Source organism: Hirundo rustica, chromosome 8, assembly GCF_015227805.2.
Source record: "Hirundo rustica isolate bHirRus1 chromosome 8, bHirRus1.pri.v3, whole genome shotgun sequence".
In the NCBI taxonomy this organism is placed as follows: domain Eukaryota; kingdom Metazoa; phylum Chordata; class Aves; order Passeriformes; family Hirundinidae; genus Hirundo; species Hirundo rustica.
In genome coordinates, this window is record NC_053457.1 from 304,781 (window position 1) to 323,457 (window position 18,677).

Genomic DNA, 18,677 nt, shown 5'->3' on the forward strand with positions numbered 1-18,677 from the left:
AGCTGGCTCCTCCCCCACTGGGTGGAGCATCTCACAATGGGATGATGGAATGTGTCATGCTGTTGGTGGGCCCTAATGGCCCATGTTCAGAAGATGTCCCCCTGGAGGATGGAGGGGTGGTGAAAGAGGTAAGAAACACTGACCCACCTGGTTTTAACAGCTGGGCCATTATCAGAAGACATCCTCCTCCTCCCCTCTGGAGTTACAAGAGAAGGATAAAACTTGTCCCAAAACCCAGCTTTCAACAGATGAAACAGAATACACATATTTAGGTTGCATAATCCAAGACACTTAGAAACTTAGAATTTAGGGGTTTGGTGAATAGTAGTGCATGTGAATCAAGATGGAGGATTTTGGGTGTTGTCTACATCCTTCTTCTTCACCACCTTCTTCCTTCCTCTTCATGGGTTTGGGTGATTTTGTGTAACTGAGTGAAAAAAGTCCGCATTGCAGGCCTTGGATGGTCATCATTGTGTCAAAAGTATAAATAATATAGGTGTCGTCTCGTTATTGGGGGATTATTGCTTAAATAACCTTGTAAAGAGTTAGAAGAGCTCCATTTTACCTTAGTTTTCTAAGAGTTCACTGTGCGTGAGCCTGTAAATACTGTATATAGATAAGATATAATGAACATTCCAAGTCCAAACTTGAGCTTGGTGTTTCCTGAGTATCATTCATCCTGACCTTGGCAGAGAAGAAAAGAAGTTGAAACCTTTACACTGATGGAGGGATTCTTGAAGAGGAATGGTTGCTACCCTTTCTTTTTGCATCTTCTCCCACATGCTCTGTTTGTGTTCCCTGATTTTGTCAGCCTGCAGGGCTGATAAATACAGTTATTTATTAAATGGTCTTACAGGCTGTAAGGAGGAGAGAAGCCAAGTAGGCAATCTTAGCTGCAGCCATCACTGCCACCAAAACTGTTTTAACTTCAAATAACCCATCTCAAGGCCAAAACAAAACAAAAACTTGTCAAAACAAACCAAAAAGCAAGTAGTTTTCCTTTCATTAATGCTGAATTTCCCCTGCTTGAAGCTGGTTCATTAAACTGAAAATTGCTCAAAATCGGCATCTCTGTAAAGAATGCTTGGAGCAAAATTAATTAGTTTTGCTAGGTTAGTAATGCACCTTGCTTTGACTGAAATTGAAATTATTTTTTCCAATAAAGGCACAACACTATTTATCAGGATTGTCATGAATTGTGGGAAATAGGAGTTGAGGGAAGAATTTGTCAGATCTAATTTAATCATACAGTGACTCTTAAAAATTACTGATTGTCCTCATGAGATGCAGTAGGATTTAAATAAACATCTGAACATTGCCTGACCACCACTGAATCTGTATCTAGTCTAAGGAATTCCCAAGTGTCCTTTCATGTTGTTAAACAATAGATGGGTAAAAATATTTTATCTGACCATGCTCATGTTTTCTATTCCTATTTTTTTTTTTTAATCACAATTTAAAATCATCCTTTTAAAGTTGCAGTACACTTAGGAGAAGAGTTTTATTTTGTATGAACTGTATTTGCAAGTGATGATCCACTGAGAAATTACCATGTAATAAATATAATTTTAATTCTGCAGCTGTTTCTTTGGTATACTCTAAGTGGTTGGGTTTGATGCTTTTCAGTGGCCAAGACAAAACACAACTTCTAGGTCTGATGAGTAAACCTTCTGAAGAACTGTGATTTGCTCCTATGGTGGATACCCTCAGAAAACTGAGTGGCACAAAACTGCCCATCACAGAAACTAGGTTACAGGCAAGCTCATGGCGACAACACCTTGCTAGGTATTTAAAGCCGTTCATAAGTTGCTAGCTGGTGCACTGAGAATTTTGCTTGGAAAAGCCAAACAGAATCACTTAATGATCAGTGTTTGCTTCTAGTAGCATCTATAAGTTGTCTTATTGTTTTGTTTTGTTTTTTAATGAAGAATGAGGGTATACAGAACATATAATGTGTAATAACATCACTTTGGTATATCCTTATGGGACGAAACTAAATTTCTAATGCTGAATGCAGTTCAGCCTTATCCTGGTAGTCTGGTTCCCTCTGTGAATAATTGAATGTTGCTGTTACAGTGTCAACAGAAACAGCATAATTTGGATTTTGAGGGAAGGGATAATTTTGGCTTTTCTTTAAAACAATTTTTAAAGATTTCTTCCCACCAACAGTACTTTTGTTTTCTTGGCACCCTGACTGTGTCTTTTTTTTTTTTTTTTTTTAAATCTCCTCCTTATGTGTAGATCTTGGTGCTGAATTATGCTTTTCTTGCATTGCATTCTGCCAAAACACATAAATGTGTGAAGATTAGGGACAGTAAGTATCCCAAGTGTTTTTCATTATGGACATTTTTATTTCTGTTGGAGTCCCAGATCTCCTTGTTTTTCCCCTCCCACTGTTAATCTCTTATTGTGTTAATAATAGATTCTTTACACGTTGTTGAGGGTTTTCTCCTCCTTTTTTTTCTCCCTGCATAGAGAACATTTCTGCTGCAATATCTTATTTTTATGCTGTTGATCAGCTCATTATCTCTCTCAGTAACAAATGCATTTTTAATGTATTTAAATTTCTTTCATGGTACCAGATCCATCAAAGGAAGAGACACTGCTTCCTCACACTATTTTTATTATCATGCTTTTAAAGATATTCACCCCACTGAAAGTATCAGATTCATAACTTGAAAATCAAGTTCTGTGTCTAGGTTTAGATGTCACATCAGTCTGGCAAGATATTCCTCTTCATGGGAGACCTGATGACTCCCAAGGTACAGCCTGAGCCATATCTGCACAGCCTACACTCTATGGGAAAAGTGTTTTTCCTGTGTTTTCCTCCCGCAGATGTGAAAGAATTACTGTCCAGAATTCTCTGCATAACTGTGTAGTTACGCAGTAACTAAAGGGTTACAAGCAGCATGGTAACAGAAATATTCCAAGGGGTTTCAAACCGTCATTGCTGTTCCCTTCTCTTTCTCCTGCTTGCCAGAGCTGTGTGCATGGAATTGAACACTTATTTTAGTGTGATAGGAGACCCATCACAGGGTTTATGTGCTGCATTAAATCCTCCTATCTGCCCTTAGGGCACAGGTGATACAAACAAGGGAAGAGTAGGTCTGGGTATGAGGGCTGGCTGGAGGAATAGGTAGTACTCTGTGAGTGGTTGACTTTGGGAGGGAGGGTGAACTGATTCACTTCTACTTTAAAGACATTGAAAAGTCTATTTTCTCATTTAAATGAAGACAAACAGAAGGATACAACAGTTGCACTTGTTTTTGCTGGAAACAGTATTTACTACCTCTGATGCTAATTTTCAGTATTCATTTTCCTGAAATGGAATTTAATTTAGTGGTTCTAAAGGTACGTGGACAAGGCCCTGCTACATCTCTATCAAGTTACTTTTCTCTAAACATTTTACAACAGTATTCTCAGCCAATCTGTCCAGTTTGCTGTAGTGCCGACACCTTGCCTCATGGTGCAGCTGGTTTTTCATAAGCCAGACAGTGATTTCCACCTGCTCCCACTTCACACTATGGCTGTGACAGCCCTACTCCTCCTTTGTCTCTGCTGGCTCTCTTCCCATCTTCAGACGGATGTATCCATTGAATTAATGGCTTTGAAAGTGTGTTTGGGTCCACAAAATATAATAGGGAATAGGGATCTGAGCGAGGGACACTGTGTGGGCGCTCCTTTGCTCTTCTCCCCCTTGCTGTTTGTTGTGAAGGAATTAGAATTGGTAATAATTTAAGGCACTTGGCTCAGGATTTGAAAAGGGAATACATCCCCTTGGCAAATGCTAGTTCTTGGAAATCTTGCTGCAGAGGAGCAGAAACAGTAACTCTAAAACACATCTCTCGATTTACTTGACACAAACTGCCTTCATGGGAATTTCCTTAATACGTTCTCTTCAGTGAATGCCTTTTTTGTTTGTTTTATAGTACTTTATCTTTGAACGGCTTAGCATTTTAGAAGTGTGTTGTGTTTAGAACTTGACAGAGGTTAATCCTGAAGGAAAATTTCAGATCTGCTTTTCCTGTGAGCTGGGGAGGTGACAGAAGAAAAGAAAGGAATGAAGTCTTTAAGAACAAGACATAAAATAAAACTAAATTAAATAAAATAAAAATAAAATAGTCTGACATAAATCGTTGGGTTAACTATGAAAACTAAGCAACATCAAAAACTATAATCCCTTTTATTATACAGATCAGAAAGGTAGGATACTTTTCTCAAATCAGATGTAATGATATTAGACTTTTCAGTGTTAGTTTGATAATGAAGGTAAATAAATTGTTTATGACTCATTACTTGCTTGCTAGGAAATATACTGACCATGGAAAATATCTTAGATGATGAGTGAGGGGATTGTTGAAAATGTTGTTATATTGGAGGTGATAGACTTCCTTCAAAAAAAGACTTTTAAAATGGACTTTTGCACCGGGATTATTAACGGGTAATTCACACTGACTCCGACTAAACCATAATTGATACATTTGTTATATGTAAAACATGTGCTCCAAATATCAAACAATAATAGCAAAAGTTACCACAACTAACTAGCCCAGCTCTGTGTTAGAGGGAGGAGAGGTAAAAAGGTTAACAAACACTTGCAAATGCAGTTTTGCCTTCACAGTGGGAACTGAGGAACATTACTTGGCAACTAGTAAGATTGCAGCTGTTCCTATTGGGAAAAGATGTGTATGCACTAAGGGAAAAAAACCCTAGCTATCAATAGGTGATTCTGAACTTCTGGTCTGACTTGAACCACTGCCAACTGCCGTAGCCAGGCGGTATCAATCATTCAACACTCATTGCTCACAAATGGTGTTTAGACCCCCTCAAAGTGGTAACAAAACTCAGTGGCATCTTAGTATGTTCCAGAGGATGTAATAGAGGTGGTGGTGGTGATACAGAAGAGTAAAACTTCATGAAGTTTGTACAGGAGACTGGCAGTTTGATATCATCCAAGAAAGCATGTTTGTGTGCAGCAATACACTGCTGAACACAGCAGCTTTGAGAACCTGTTGAGGTGTTTATTTACAAAATTCAATATGTCTCTGTAATTTTTTAACCTTGACAGGTATTGTTTTAAGCATGTGGTAACACACTGCCTACTTCATGTTAGATATCTTGGAAGCTCAGCTGAAAACACTCAACATTTCTCAGGCAGGAAAGTGGGAAAGTACAGAGGGGCATCTTCGTTGCAGTAGGTGTCACTTGCTCTTTGTTCTCAGCCTCCTTCTCACAAAATCTCCTTTGCACTGGGTTATCCTTATGCTTCTCCATGCAGAAAGGTTTCTATGTAGCAGCACAGCCTGGGCTAGTAAGCACTTTCCTTACAATACTGAGCAAACGTGCCAGCTTCAATCAAATCTCAGTAACCCAATTACTTTGGGGTTGCCCTCTCTTTTGGCATAAAGAAGACTCCATTACACTGTTTTTTCACATAGATTTTTATTGCAGCTGAAGTGTCATGGAAAAATGACTGTTTACTCTGCTATCTGTCAAATACAGGAAAAAGAAACTACTGATCCAGGTTCCTCTGTGGGTCGTTACTCCTCTATAGTGCTGATTATGGATGTCATTTTACTGTGTGTTGATAATAGTTAAAGTTAATAACCAAATACTTAATAACTATTTAATTATAGTAGCTAGTTATTGAAACATTTCTGGGACACAATATTATTATTATTAATTGCAGTTAATTCTAGGGCTCAGTGCTTGTTTTTGAAAGCTCTGTGCTGCTAAGGTCTCCAGACCTTCTCTATAAGCCTGTGAGTTTTGGGGTTTTAGAGATGACAGACTCCCCTGTAACAAGCACCATCTCTGTACTGCCCTTTATGACTGCTTTCTGCTGAGGCTTCCATTTCCCAGACTGGTGTGTGCAACTCATGAGGACAGGACAGTGGGTGGGGCAGAAGGTAAAAGGGCTTACTTGCCCTCCAACATGAATTGAATGCCCAGGGTAAGGCAGAAGTAATGCACATGTATCAGGTTTACATGGCTGTTCCAGCACATGGAAACTCTCGAGAAACTTTAATGAAAAGTACTAAGATCACCAAGCAAACTGTCATCTACTCCATTTTTAGAGTGCACAATCCTTCTGACATTCCCTTTGGAGTCCAGTTGTAATGCAATTGTAATCTGTAACACAAAGAGTATTAAATGTGCCAGAATATTTTTTTTTTCCTCTATCTTGATTGCTATATTTCACAATCTAGGTATGTTACATTCTTGCTAAATCCTTACGGAGTCCATTTATGGATTGTAAGGATATTCTGCGTCCTATAAGGTGTTTGAAATTTTTTTGTTAACTTACAATCAAGTAGTTCATTCTGTGCAGTAAAATCGACTCTTGGAACTTGAGCTTAGCCCTGGCAGCTTTTCTTGAAATGAGAAAATTTTCAAGATCTCTGTTCAAATCTTTGTAAGTAGTTTGTACTCCTGAAAAAAAAAAAAAAATTTGAGTTACTTTGATGGAAGGATTTTTATTACATCATCCAGTCACTATAATTTTTGATACAGGTTGGTTTGGTTTTTTTTTTCTGGACAAAAATAATTTTCAGACATACATGTTTTACAACTCCTTCAAATCTTACCATATTTCCCAAGATTTGAAATTTCCTCCTTTTTAACAGAGTGTCAACATACCTGCTTGTACAATCAGTATTTTTAAGACCAATCAAAGCTATAAATATATATATATATTTGGGGGAAGTTTGAGCAGAAGATAAGAGCATGTTGCAGCAGCTCTCTTGCTAGAGGGTGGAAATGAGCCAAGACACAAACTTCTCATTTATCACAGCATGAAAAGGGTCCTGGTTTATTCCTCTTTACAGCTCAGCCATCCTGACTGTTCACTGACTCTGGCTGCAGCAAGTTCCTACTGTAGGTTTCCCTTGCAGCCTTCAACTGCTGGTTATTTCCTGCTAAACTCTGACTGCAGGCTTTTACCTAGCTAGACTATGGCTGCAGGCTCCAACAACAGGCTCCAATAACAGGCCCAGACTGACTTCACAGCAGTGATCCTCTCTCCCCAGGATCCTTTTCTTCATGATTCCCTCTTCCTCAATATTTATTCTCCTTCTTCATCATCATCTCCTTACCAGCCAACCCACTCCCTTTTATCACACTTATCTTTATTGGATACAGCTGTTACTTATCAGGGACGAGGTCACCTGTATTCCCTTTTCCTACAAGAGCATATATGTGTCTTTGTGGAGATGGACTCGGTAGCTGGAATGAGATTTTTTTCCATCTCTGTGTAGGGAGCTACACATAAATAGCACACTCGGAAAAAAATACCAGGAGCTGACCAGCTGATATTCTGTGATGGTTTTTCTGTGATAGTACACTCTTCCCTATCCCCACAGATGAGCCCCCTGCCTGCATGAATGATGAGTTTTGTAGGAACAAGGGACACTTACTCCTTGCTTAAAAGGTTGTTGTGAGGCAAAGGCTTTACTTTTGCAGAAGTTGTACAAGGAATGAAGGAGGTAAGTTGTCTGAAGCAGGCTGGTGCTCTAAGGCAGGGTTTTTGTACTTGACTTGAAAATCTGAGAGTCCCATTTCTGCTAAATAGGCAGAGAGGGACTTCGCCAGGTGTTCTGTGCTTGTAAGAGGTGAAGAGGTCTGATCCGGTGCCTTGATTTAGGCTAAGATGTAGTGCTATATCTGAGGATTGTATCCATACCATGAAACAGAGAGGTGCCAGTTCTCAGGAAAGAGCCTTAGTGCTGCCAGGGCAGCTGGCTCTGGGAGTGCTTGGTTGCCATCCCCTTGGGTACAAGGGCAGTAATACCTTGTGGAAGCCTCATGCTAGTCCTGCTGTGGTTTTGTAGTTGTCTTGTGAGAGCCAAGGACCCGTTGCTGTGACATCCCAAACTTGGGATTGAGCTATTTACTGGCAGAGGTCCACAGTGCTTATTGCAAGCCTTACAAACCCGCAGACACCAGGGATATTTCAAAAAAAACCCATTCCTGTCATGTTTTGCAGAAAATTAATTTTGATTGACAGTTTTAAGAAGGTCACATTGATTTAATTAGAAGTTGTATTCACTTCTTCTGCTGTTGTTTTATAAAGATTACTTGGATTTTTGTGCAATTTTATTCTGTTTTCTCAGAAAACTTAATATGCTGCAAATAGACAGAATCAATTATCTATCAAGCACTTGCATAATCCTAAAATATACGTCTCTGTAAGTATATAATGACAGCATGCACTTTTAAATAAATTCTTCTAGCAGTAACAAAGCTGGGGATTTGATAAGTCTCACAGGCCAATTTCAAGTGAGTAGAATGAGACAATTTGTCACAGTCAAGTGAAGCTGTCTTTATTTTCTTAAAATATGAGGTATAAAAATTTAATGTTGTAATTTTATGGAGATGTTTCTAACTCAATTCATAGGGATTTAAATACAGTAAAGTAGCAGTATATCATCTTTTTTGTGAAAATAGTTTTGAAGTCAAACTACCTACACTGAAGTACCTACCAGTTGTTAGAAGTTAGAGGAAAATATAGAAGCAAGTGCATGAAAAAAATCTTCAGTTATTTTATACATATGAGCTCAAAATTCTTGGGTGTCGTTCTTCCCCCCCGCCCCCGCTTCCTGTCTTCCAAGTGGACTCTGGGTTGCACCTGATTTACTCATAAGAGTAAATTAAACAAATAAGAATTTGGGTTGCAGAGGATGATTTTGGCTCCCTGTCAGACTTCTGTACTTACTTTTTCTGGTCTCCAGCCTCATTTGTGTGCTTTACACAGGGACAAAAAGGATGGTCTGAGTGGGATTTTGGACAGAATTAATGAATATGGTTGTACTGCTCTTTATGCCTCTTAGGCAGTGGAAATGTTCTGCATCTGCTAAGCCAGTATAAATAATGCAGGCAGTAAATAAATACATAAATCTTTGGAGTACGTATAGTGGTATGATTAACCCTTAATCTTTGCTGATACAGACTGTGAAAATGGGTGAATTGAATTTAGAGCAAACCTGTGCTCCCCTGTCAGATCCCTGATCCTCTCTTACTGAGGCTACAATCTGGAGGGACACCCGCATCATTCACCTCCTGGCATCTACATAAATCCCTTGGCTCTATAACCCCTGCAAGCCTTCATTTTTCTGTGTTTCTTTTCAGTGGCCTTGAAATTAGTCACAGCATGTAAAAACTGAGTGGTGTTGAGGGGATTGTGTGCTGCCCTCTGTTTGTGTGTTCATTTTCATGGATGAAAGGAAACTGTGTTCTCTAGAAGTGACTTGACCTGAATAGGAAAGTGCAAAGTTTCTATTTAGTTGTGATTTTTTTTTTTCCCTGCTGTTGCTGTTCTCAAGCTAAGATTTTGTCCTAAACTTTTAACTTTAATTTCTAGCAAGAAAAGTGACTTCTTATATTCCTGTAGTGCTGCCTCCGCTGAGGCGTAGCGACCTGGTTCCAGGAACGACACGGCAGCCACAACCAGGCTGCTTGGGCCACCAGCTCACAGACACCAATGTGGTGGATGGCAAATGGCGTTTTATTAACTGATTACATGGGGTTATAAAACCTCTATTTGCTACATCACTTCTGTCTGCTTACGTTACAAACTACGTGTTGCTTAGCTTATCAAGGACACTAAACAACTAAGTGCTGAGGGAGGGGTTCTGTCTACCTGTACAACGCGATATCTTCCGACCGCCTGTCCCTAATCTCCCACACTTCCCCCCGTCTCAGGATTAAGTGAAAAACATATAAAAGTATAAATGTTATAAAAAATGAAAAAGCGGTTAAAGTTAGTATAATAGGATACAAAAGTGATATAACATATTAGTAATAAGTGCACTTCACGGTAATTGCAAGACATTTGACAAATAGGATGTTGACTTTCTCTAAACAGCTTTTAACAAACGACACTAACTTGTTCAAAATGCAAGGCCCAAGAATCAATATCAAGAGTATCATGGTGAGAGGGCCTATTAAGGTGGAAACAAGGGTGGCTAGCCATGGGGACCGATTGAACCATGACTCGAGCCATCCTTGTTGGGCCTCTCTCTCTCATTTTCTCTGGGCTAGTCTTTCTCTCAGTTTGGCCATGGAGGCTCGCACGACTCCGGTATGGTCTGCATAAAAACAGCATTCTTCTCTCAAGGCAGCACACAGGCCTCCTTGCTGCATGAGCAAGAGGTCCAGTCCTCGCCTGTTCTGCAGGACGACTTCTGAAAGCAAGGAGATAGATTCCTCCAGAGAGGAGATGGATTTTTCAATTCTTAACAAGTCCTCGTCAATTGTCATTTGCATTTGAGAAAGTCCTTGGTGTTGGGTCACGAGAGCTGAAACACCTGTGGCTGTACCGGCAGCTCCTAGGCCAAGGAGCATTACAATGGTTATACCTGTTATTACTTCTCTTTTGTGGAGCTGGATGGTTTCTTCTAAAAAGCGATAAATTTCTTCTTCTTGGTGATACAGGACTCCAGGAACAATTAGAACTTGGACACAAAAGTCAGCAAGGTTATTGAATTTACCAAGGTACACACAGGGGGTTATTCCAGATTGTTGACAGACTCACATTCCTGGTACGAATGGGACTGCCCACTTATCAGTCTTTTGGCTAGGTTGGATGAACTCAGCACAGATGTTTCCCATCTGCTTTGCTAAGGTTACATTGCCAAAGCACTTGCCTCAGCCTGTGACTTGACTCAGGGTAATTTCTCTCCGGGGGGTGTCCCACCTACAGTTGTGTGGATTATCTGCTGCAGAATATTCGAAAGGAACATCAAGGGTGATGCCCTCATAAAAAGGAGGTTCTGCATTATAACATAACCAGCATGATTTTGTAAAGTTTGGATTGGATTGGTTCAACGACAAAAAGGTAGCATGTAACACACCAAGAAATGGATTGTAAGGATCTGACTTAGGTTTTTGGTAAATAGCTAAAGGACTAGTTTAGGTAGTTGTCATGACCTTGTGGGCCCGTAGGCCCTTGGCTTGTGCCTGGGGGGTGATCATGGTTGGGTCTGTGCCCATGAGCCGTTGCAGGCTGGAGCCATGTAGCGGATGATCTGCACCAGTGACCAGAGCTAGTTGCTTTGCACTATTGTCCTCCCACTCTTGTTTAAAAACTATCATCCCCGCCCCATCAAAAATCAATCTGCAAGTTTGCTTTATGTCAAATGGGAGCATGTCATCCCCTCCAAAAACACTATCATTTAGAGTAGAAACCATTGCTGAATTGATCCCTCTGTCAGTTATTGCTTTAACAATTGCTTGTACATCCTTAGGATTTACTGGTGAGTATGTTCTCTGGTTTCCACCTGGCCCCCCCACTCGGACTGGAAAAGCTAGTTTGGCCAATGGATTCCAATCGGCGCATGCCATTTTTATCTTCCTCCAGTCTGTGAGAGGAGTTAGTTCTTTTTCTGACTTCCCCTCAACCCAAGTAGAAACGTTGTTACTGATTTTATATACTGATACTGCCTCTTTGTCAGAGCAGGAGCCAGAGTCTGATTCAGAGCCGGAAGTTGATTGACTGGCTGCTTCCGGGCTCTGGAACCTTTTGGTCGGGCTCCGACCCCGCCCCTTTCCCTCAGGGCTGGGCCACTCCTTCCCTCTTGGCCCCCACCCCTTTCAGGGCTGAGCCGCCCCTTTCCCCTGGGCTCCCCCCGCCTCCTGCTGTGGGAGCTTCTTCCCTTAAAAAAAATTATTTTTTGGCAAATGTTCTGATTAGCTTTAATTCCCCCTTTGAGTTTTCCCCCCTTCATCTGCTCGTGCGCGTCTGCGTTATCAAACAAACTGTCTTTGTTTTTGTTGGCAACAGGCACACTGTGTAAAAGACCTTCTTTGTTTTCTGCATCTCCGTTATCTAACAAACGTTCCAGTCCAACTACATTTCTGTTTTCTCCCAGGGTTTCAGTGCAATCCCTTGCTGCATAAGGTGGAGGTTTCTCCTCAGCCGCCCCTAACAGCGATCCCGCGGCAGAATTCTTGGCAGCATTCCTGGCTTCTTTAGCTAAACCATCCCAAAAATAATTTTGCCTGTTTTTTTCCCTCAGCAGGTAACTCTGTGCTTGAAGGCTTTGGAGAGAGCTTTTGCTCCTCTGAGTCTCTATATTCGGCAGAAATAACCTTATCAACAGCTTGAACACAGTCATTGACCTTCAGATCACATTCTGTTACGCTCAGACAATTTTCTTTAAAAGCTTCTGTTACAGTTTACGTCGCAGCCCCCACCCCCAATTGTGGGGAAACTTTTAAACAATTTTGGGCAGCTTACCAAGTCTCCTGCTCTTGCAGAGCCTTTTGCAAACCTTGCACAATTTTACCCCATGACTTAAGATGCTTTCCCAAGCCAGAAGACATAGTTTCTTCGGCTAGAGCTTTTGTGCATTGATCCCGTATATCTGGGTGGAGAATATCCACCGGCCGATCAATGACCTTAAGTTGCAAAAGCCTCGTCACTGCGAGGGTAAAATCTTTTGCTTTACAATCAATCCCCCACTGCTTATGAATCTGAGATACGACCTTCATGAGAGCTTCCATCCTCCTCCCACGGGTCCTGGAGCGTCCTCCTTGCCAAGCTGGCCCCGCCGCTTGGCCGTCGTTCACCTGTCCAGGCAATTCCCGTTCTCCCAGGCGATGTTCCCGGGGGTTTCGGCACCACTGTAGTCTTCTAGTCCATCTTGCATGCTGACAAGTGAGCCATGACACCCACATATCCTAAGCAATTAGGTTTCCTCTTCCAGTGTAGCATTTCCAATAAAAGCCCTCCAAAAACTCAGTGATGGTTATGCCACTCAATGCTTTACAATATTCCATATTCTCTGTACCTAAGTAAGTATTCAAATGTTGTCTTACTAAGTGGTTGTTTAATTGTAATAGCGGTGTGGAAAACACCATTAGGACCTAGATGTGCTGCTTTGCCAGTTCCTTGTTATCACCTGAGTATCTTAGGAGGAATATTTACAATAGTAAACTTAAAGTGGGCCAACTTTTGTTGAGTGATCTAGTATTACTGTATAATAGTGTGCAATATTTTTATCTGGTTCAAGTAAGTGAATAGTAGTTTGAGTGGAGCTTCTAGATTTAATATTGTAGAAAAATGTCAACAATTACAGTGCAGTGTGGCCAGATGTCATTTGTTTGACATAACTGTATTGCACTGATGACTCACCTATGACCTGCAGCTACTTAGAGCTAAAAGCGAAAGGACTCACAAGGTCTTTTCATTATATAATGAGAGAAAGGGTGAGTCTTGTTGACTCACTGTTGACTTTCCTCAAAGAAATTAGGAATGCAGAGTCACTGTTGACTTTGCTCAAAGAAATTAGGAATGCAGAAATCCAACACAAGAAGATAAGACAAAATGGTCTGTTGGAGAATAAAAAAGTTAAAGTAAGCTGAAAAAAATACCCAATTGTTCTTAACCTAGGTGAAATGGAAGATAGTTTAGTGTGGATTTATTTACCTTTTCTTTAAAACAGCAAAGAAACCTCTCTTTCACTCTCCAATCACAGCAGCACAACAGTAATATTGCAGTGAGTAGTCTATTTATGGCTTTTCTAGGGGGCAAACTATGCACATTCTATTGCTTTTACATAGTCTCTTCTATTGCAGTTTATGAAGAAAAGTTATCTTGGGAATCAGAAATTGATTAGTATAAACAAAAAATGCAATTATTCTTGCAAAATTAGACTATTTGGAGAAGACTGGGTTTTTAAGTCATGGAATGATTTCAACCAGAAGAGGGCTACAGAATGTTGATTCCAATCTCATCTTAGTTATCCTTTTCCCAACTTCCGTAAGCAATTGATATTAGCTGCAATATTTAGATACAGACTTGGAACTCCTGCCTTGCAGGGCCAAGTCTCTATCTAGAAATTAAATGAGACTCCCTTTCTGTGTTCAAAAACTGACTAATTGTGGAAAGAAAATTACTGAATTAATCCATGCCACACCTTTTGTTCAGTTCTTTTCTGTTTTCACATTTTATTATTCTTGAAAGCTTTTCCTCCCTTTATTACTCTATTCCAGATACCTGCAACTCCTTTTTATGTATGTCTTCCACCAAATGCCTGTATTTGTACAAATCACTGCAAATATTAATTAGCACTGGATGCAGATGGGGCTGCACCCAAACTGTACTTGATTAACACTCACAGAGGATAGACTTCCAGCTGGGGGTGTGCAGCTGCATTCTTATGGTGACTTTGGTAATGTCCCTTTGCATTTATGAGAGCATAATATTGGGATAAAATTGAGGAGCAGGGAGTAGATGGGTTCTTCCATCTGTGTGGCAGTCTCTCTTCCGTAGCCCTCCAGCTCCATTTTTGCCTTGGCTAGCTTGAGAGACAAACCACAGTTGGAAGGATTTTTTCCTCAGGGCCCAAAAGATCCCAGGAGTTGCTGTGTACCTTTTCCTCCAGAGAGAGCAGTTGCTTGCCGAGGCAAAGGAAGGTTTGCACTTGATCCGGGGGGAAATCAGGGCTCCTGCTTCTGGGTTCCCGGCTCCCCCCTCCCACCACCCCCCCGGAGCATGGGAACTGGGATTGTGGGCAGGGAAACTGTTACCTCTTCCACCCAGGGGCTGTGCAGCCTAAACCGATTTTCTTTTAAAAGCAACCTGAAGGTTTCCCCTGAAGGCGAGAACCTTCCCCCAAAGGAAAAACCCTCCCTGAGGTTTGAAGCCTCTGAAAGACTTTTCCTTAAAATTCCTGAGTTGGGAATACTTAGCAAACTCCAGCATGGAGACAAAAAACTTCCCAGTCACTCCCCTGCCTGAAACTGACCCTTTTGGTACAAAAGACCTTCCAGTTTCGGTTCCTGGGGTCAGCTGTCCACAAACACATGGTTGCTTTCTTCTGGGATCAGCCTGCCATTCAGGGGGCTCCTTTGCAGCAGTCCAATGGGTTTTTTAAGTCCAAGGGAAAACCACAGCCTCTCTCTGTGGAGTCCGGTGTTTTGGGGACTCCACAGTGAATGCCAAGCCTGACGGGTCTGTGTCTGCATGGATGGGCCACATTTTTGGACTCACTTGCCTGCATGAAATTCCTTGGCCATGTGCACCATGCCTGGTTCTTCAAGCCTTCTCCTGGGAGCCATGCCAGTGGCTTTGGGCACCACACTTGGGTGTCACTGGTGGCAGTCTCTGTCTCGGAGCCCTGGCTCTGTTTTTGCCTCAGCTAGCTTGAGAGACAAACCACAGTTGGAAGGATTTTTTCCTCAGGGCCCCAAAATTCCCAGAGTAGCTGTGAACCTTTTCCTTTAGAGAGAGCAGGTGCCTGCCGATGGCAGAGGAAGGTCTACACTTGATCTGGGGGGAAATCAGGACTTTATTCAGTCTCCCTCCTGTGGTCCTGCCCCCACCTGGGTCAGCAGCCCAGTCCCTGTCCCCCAGCCAAGAGCTAGATTTCCATGTGGTTTCCTGGCTTATATCCAGGGGAAGGGGCTAAAGGCAGGGAGAAGCCACTACTCAATCAGGGATAAGGTGGGAGTAGAACAGAGTTGGATTACATTCCGGTGTGGGAGAATGGGCAGGGAAAAGGAGCAGGGACAAACCTTGGGATGATACATTTTCCAGGGGAACAGGGGGGTACAGAAGAAACCATTACAAAACCCAAATAAAACCCCATATAAAAATGAAATACAATATAAACCCAAATAATACACAACAACACATCTCTGTGGTAGCTTACCACGACTGCCGATGGCTAAAGAAAGAACCTGCTCATTGTCCGGGGGGAAAATATTGCTTTATTCTCCAGTCCTGCCCTGCTTTGGCTGGAGATCTTCCCCAATCGCTTTCTGGGCCTGGGGTAGCTCGGCCCAGCCCGTCCGGGGGCTTCTCCCCCAGGGGGCAGGGCCCAGAGGCAGGGACAAGACATCATCCAATCAGGGAGAAGTGGGAGTGGAAGAGTTAGGTTAGAGATGAGTAAGGAAAAAACTGTGAAACAGATTACAAATCTGATAAAACACAATATAAACCAAATTAATGCATTACAACACATCTGGGTTCCACAAAACTGGGAACTCCTTCCACGAAGAAGAGTAATACTGATTTGGTGTTATATGGCTGCTTATTTGTAGTTGCTTTAAAGCATTTTGTGAATGCCTGCAACTTCAAAATATTCTGGAAAGCTGAGTTTACTTATTTTATTCAGTTTGGGGTTGGGGTGGCAAAGTTAGGGCATTAGACATTCAGAGAAAATTTCATTTAGCATTTTATGTGATGTACAGTGTCTTAGGGAAGGACCATCTGGTGATTTGGACATAACTGACTTAGCCAATCAATCTTCAATTGATTCTTCTTGTGCAGGTGAACTAAAGCAAACTAATCAGACCCTGGTCTTCCACAACTGCGTGTCTTTATCCTGATCCAGCAGAGCATTTTAACTATCCCTCTTGAACATCTCTGAAGTTACAGGGGCTTTATCCTGCTAGATGTGCCCATGTAGCTGACTGGAAGCCTTGTACACTGCTGACAGTCCTAGGATTGTGAAGGGTCTTAGGTTTGAAAACAAAATCTTTGCTTTAGCTATTGTAGAGACAATTGTGCCCTAAGGGTGAATCACTGCTGTGGAGTCCAGGCAATGTTTATTATATTATTTCCTCAGGAGTTACCTGGGAGTTCTATATCAGTGGCTTCAGAGGAGCTCTGTTATTAGATGATGCCTGGGAATGTGCCCTGCAGTCTGAAATGGATGCTGCTGCTTGGGAAAGTGCTAGATTGTTTTAAATAGCTAGAGCAGAAATAATAAAAATCTTTGGAATGTTTCATGTATTCTAAATATCGTTAAATAATTTTAGTTGCAAAACTGGAAGAGGAAACCATGAGGGCTTTTACCTTCAGCTAGGTAATTTGCTGATAGGAAAAGTCCTATATGGAATGATCAGTCAGCTCATGTATGAGCCTGTTGCTTAGCAACTACACAAATAAATTTTCAATTCTCACTACATTTTTCAGATATCATTAGATTAAACAGATAGAATTAACTTTATCTTCAAAATACAGAAGAAAACATTGCAGTATAGAAAATGTGGTTTTCCTGTTATATAATATATTTATACTTACATCTAAGGAACAACAGGTCTAGCAGAAATGAATGTGTAATCTTCATGCAAACTGCTAGGATAAAGGCAGTTGACATCAGTAAATATTAGTTACTTGTGTTTTCTAAACTAACATCTTCAGGTGTAAAAACACCTACTCATTGTCCTACTCATTGTCCTGGTTTCAGCCCAGCCAGAAGATCAGCCCCAAGTGGCTGCTTATTAATTTCCTCCCAGTGGGATGGGGACAGAATTGGAGGCATAGCAGTGAGAAAACTCAGGGGCTGCGATACAGACAGTTTAATAGGTAAAGCAACAGCTTCACGTACAAGGAACACAGAACAAGGAATTCATCCCCTACTGCCCATCGACTGGCAGGTGTCTCAATGTCCCCATTTCCTTCTCCTCCCCCCAGCTCTGTGTACTGAGCATGGCCCCACATGGTTTGGGATATCCCTTGGGTCACTTGAGGTCAGCTGTCCTGGCTGTGACGCCTTCCAGCACCTCGTGCCTCCCCAGCCCCTCACTGGTGGGGTGGGGTGAGGGCCAGAGGAGGCCTTGGCTCTGTGTAAGCTCTGCTCAGCACTGACCAAAACATCTCTGTGTTACCAGCACTGCTTCCATCACAAATCCAAAGCACAGCCTAGACTACCTACTGTGGAGAAAACTAACCTTAGCCCAGGCCAAATGAGCACCAGTGTGAATGTATATAATGCTTTTTCTGTGATGGTTTCAGCTGGGAAGAAATCTAAAAGGAGTATCAATAAAATCTGTATAGACACAGTGATCAGCAGGCCAGAAGATGGGGGATAAAGGAGCTGGAGGATAATACCTGTACTTGGAGAGATACCACTGCAGAAAAAGTAGATATTCTCATGGCTGGCAGATTAGGACCCACAGGGAATAGCCTATTTGCCAGGTAGTGTGGAGAGATAGAGGGACCAGCTTCACAAAGTGGCAGCAAAACCTTGGCAGTTAAATCCATAACTCATGCCAGGGATGTATCTGTGATCCCGGTCCCTTCAAAGAGAACTCTAGTACAAAAGTCTCTCTAGCACTAGCTGGATTATTCCTCAGAGCCACTTCTCCATCTTCCTGAACTGGCTGAAGTCTTAAGCAAAATAACTATGTGCAGAAGGATGCACAGATTCCACATGGAGACAAAACAAAGGACAGACCTTCAGGTACAGTGGACTGCATGGAAAACACATGGAGCATGGAAGGGAAGGGTGCCACACCTCCACAGGCATCAGGAGGCAAGAGGATGTATGTCCGGTTGTGTCCCCGCTCCGGGTGGGAGCTGACCCCCAGCTAGCTCGGGTCAACACAGACACAAAGTTTCCAGTTCGTTTTGGCTTCTCGGCTTGGCATCTGGACCCAAAGGTGACAGTCAACAGCAGCAGAAGAGAAAAGGCTGGCTCTCAGCTTAGCAGGTTAAAAGATGTTTATTAGCAGAGATCTCCAAGCTCCGAGGCGAGCGGCTCGGAGCTTCCAGGCTGAGAGCCCCGCGGCTGAGAGAGTTTGCTCCTCCCCCCCACCCCCTATAAGCGGGGGAGGGTCCCAGGGAGGATACAAAAAAGACCACAAATCAGGGATTTCAGGGGGTAACAAGGTGTGCCCACCCCCAAGCTTCAGACCACTAAAATTCAGAGCCAAAGGAATTTCCCCCA